This window comes from Eurytemora carolleeae, unplaced genomic scaffold (genome assembly GCF_000591075.1).
Source record: "Eurytemora carolleeae unplaced genomic scaffold, Eaff_2.0 scaffold218, whole genome shotgun sequence".
NCBI classification, from domain to species: Eukaryota; Metazoa; Arthropoda; class Copepoda; order Calanoida; family Temoridae; genus Eurytemora; species Eurytemora carolleeae.
In genome coordinates this window covers 87,706-91,167 of record NW_019396368.1, presented here as the reverse complement: position 1 = coordinate 91,167, position 3,462 = coordinate 87,706, and positions in this window count along the sequence as shown.

The window sequence follows — 3,462 nt, the reverse complement described above, 5'->3', positions numbered from 1 at the left end:
TTCGTCTTTATACAATAAAGTAACCGTAGGCGTATTTTCAAGTGACTTTCCATTTAGAGGCTTTTTTAGGATAATAAAGAATTAAATAATTAATCAAAAATGTTTTGGAACTTTGGATGAATTTTTAAAATACGTTTAAGAACTTGTATGTGAAGGCTGAAGGGTATAAAATTAGAGTGACCCAACTAAGTTTTTTCCTAAATATGTAAAATAAAAACGAAAGGGCCGTTATCAGAGCTCAAAGTCGTAATATAAAAGAAACAACTGCGAAGCTATGCTGATATTGGGCCCCAATATTGAACTGATGGAATAGGACAGGATATGCTATAAAGCTGCAGGGCGGATACAATATTCATTATTTTATACAATCCTTTCTAACATGACACCTAACTGCAGGATAAAAAGACAAATTGTTTAATTATTTAGATTTTAGATTGGTTAAAACAATAATGAGTAATGTGGTTTTCTAGTTTGAAAACTGTTCAATTTAACAATTTCTTCTTTTGTCTGTTAAGCACAAATCCACGAGTCACTTTTAAGGAGAACTCAACCATGGTAAAAAATCCATTTCCAAAGATTAAAACACGAATTAACTAGACCCCCCCTTTTTGTTTTTTTTTTGAGCTAGGAAGCTCCGACTTTTCTAACTCACTTAAGGCTATTTATACCACTGCATACAGCCTAAGTCCTCAGCGCTTTGGACAGCTTATAACAAAAGCAACCCGATTGCACAATTTTTGCAAAGAAATTTTGCACAGATTTTTGCACAGGGAATTTGCACAGTTTCAGTTTTTCTTGAAGTAAACATTTCGGTTTTTAAAATCTTAAATATTTTTACATATTTGAATTCGTTGGGGCAAGTTTAAAAAATATATATTTTGTTGCAACTTGCGCAATATTCGCATTTTTTGCGGTACCAGTACAAACGTCGGACGTTACAAAGGTCGGACAGTACAAACATTGGACTTACAAACGTCGGACTGGTACAAAAATCTTTTTTTTTCCTTAGTCCGACGTTTGTACTGGTCCGACGTTTGTAAAGTCCGACGTTTGTCCCAGTCCGACGTTTGTTCTAGTCCGACGTTTGTCCTGGTCCGACGTTTGTACTGTCCGACATTTGTAAGTCTTAGGTTTGTACCGTCCGACGTATATTGTACTTGTACCTTTTTTGCTTAATAACTAGATTTCGCAATACATATTTTTTAAAGATTACTGAAGTAGAGCCCAAGGGCTTTCCAGAAACGTATCAAATATTTGTATCATAATAATAAGAAAAAGAGGAGGAGGTCAATCTGACCAGGGAACCAGACGTCAGGATATATAGAGTTAATTGGAAAAGGCTTTTATTAGTACTGTTATGAATGTGAATTACATGCCAGGTGCACTGTGCATGTTGACATGCACGGAAAGTCCAGTTGGAAATTTTTTATCAAAAATAAAACATTTTTATTTGGAAAAAGTCATAATAAGAAATATTTTATAATCCCTTTTATTTTGCATTGACAATTCAATTAAAACTTTCTAGATTCAAAGTACTTTTATGATTCCCTTATTATTTGTTTCCACGTCATCACAGGTATTTCTTATCAAAATCCTGAACATTTGCAGTTTATGGTCCTGAGATAATTATATAAGAAAGTTTTGTTTATACTTTTTGTTATCATAATCATGCGCTTATTTGTAGGGCTGAGCAAATATAATAAATAATCCAGAAAGTTGGAGATTAATGAATTTCAAGAATTTTGGTGATTCAAAAATATCTTATCCTTACCAAGGCAATAAACCGGCTTTTTCAAAATAATAGTTGCAAACAAATTTTGCTAAAAAATGTTTTTTTTTATGAATAGGGTAATTTTATTAATTAAGCTACAGGGCAAACCTTGAAAAATGGATATAATAACATGTCATATTTTAATATTTATGAAAGTAAAAATGACTATTTTTTAAAATTTTTTTCGATTTTCTTTATGAACTTCCTCCCTCCCTTACACTCTCACCATTAAAGTAAGAGGTCTAATTTTTTTTGAATGAGTTTGACTAGGGACATGTATCACACTCCCCTATCTCTACTCTAAGAGCCAAAATCATAGGGGGGAAACACCCCCCCCCCCATCTATATTAGACAACAACAAAAAAGCCAATAGGATTAAGTTTTTTTCCAACGAACTTTTATGTAAATAAAGGTGTAATTTTAATTAGTTTTTATTAGCCCAGAATTTCTGATGATGCCGATGATACATTTTTTTTCTGAGATAAGAAAACAAGCAATTTGTTTGCTAATAATTAAAAACATAATACACTGTTTGAAATATATATATATATATATTTGTAAACCCAGGAAGGGATGAACACATCTTGAACAATTTTTTTTCATTGTAAATTTTTTTATGCATTAGAACTAACATTTTCTAGTTAAAAAACCTTATAAATTGTAATGTCTGAAATGACTTATCCCTGAAATAAGCAAATTTACGTAAAACTTAGTAATTAAATTTCCTCCTGTATTTATCCACCAAGCCCTCCAGCAAGACATTCATCTCATGAAAATGAGATTTATACTTGTCTCATTTCTAGTGGGGCCCTTACTTACACCAGTAGATTCCACACACACTGGTCTAAACATTCCGAGGTGGGGCGAGGGCATTTTAAAATGGTATTCTTTGTTTTTTCCAAATAATCAAACCAGTTCTGGTGTGAGTCCAGAGTGTACTGCACTTGTCAATGTTTACCAACAGGTGATTAAAATAGTATAAATTCAGGGCTTTTCATGTACCATAATTCAAATTATCTTTTTTGTAAAAACTAGAACAAAAAATTACTTTAAATTATTAATAAAGGAATTGAGCCTTTGTTACAAGGTCAAATTTGCATCTTTGCATCCTAATGGTTTAAACCTTTGACATTTTAAACTTAGATTATTTGATTTAACAGAGCTTTTACTCGGAAATATCTAAGGTCTACCACATTTGGGGAAAAATCAGAGTTTGTTGCAAAGGCTCAATTTCTTTAATTTTTAAAAGAACATTATATATTAGCTAGGAATTTGCACACATGGCATTTTTGTGAAAGTTTCAAGAAGAATCTTAAGACTTTTATTGGCTCTTGGCATAAACTTAATATTTTCCAAGTTAGAATTTTCAAAAAACAAAAATTGTGAAGTTGGAAAAATTTCAAAAAAAGGAATCAAACTGGGATCCTTTGTTGGACTAAACTTAAATATTTATTTCTTTGGGGAGTCAACTCGTTCTTCAGTATCCTTGATAATGTTTGATTCAGGGAGTCAACTCCTTCTTCAGTATCCTTGATAATGTTTGATTCAGGGAGTCAACTCCTTCTTCAGTATCCTTGATAATGTTTGATTCAGGGAGTCAACTCCTTCTTCAGTATCCTTGATAATGTTTGATTCAGGGAGTCAACTCCTTCTTCAGTATCCTTGATAATGTTTGATTCAGGGAGTCAACT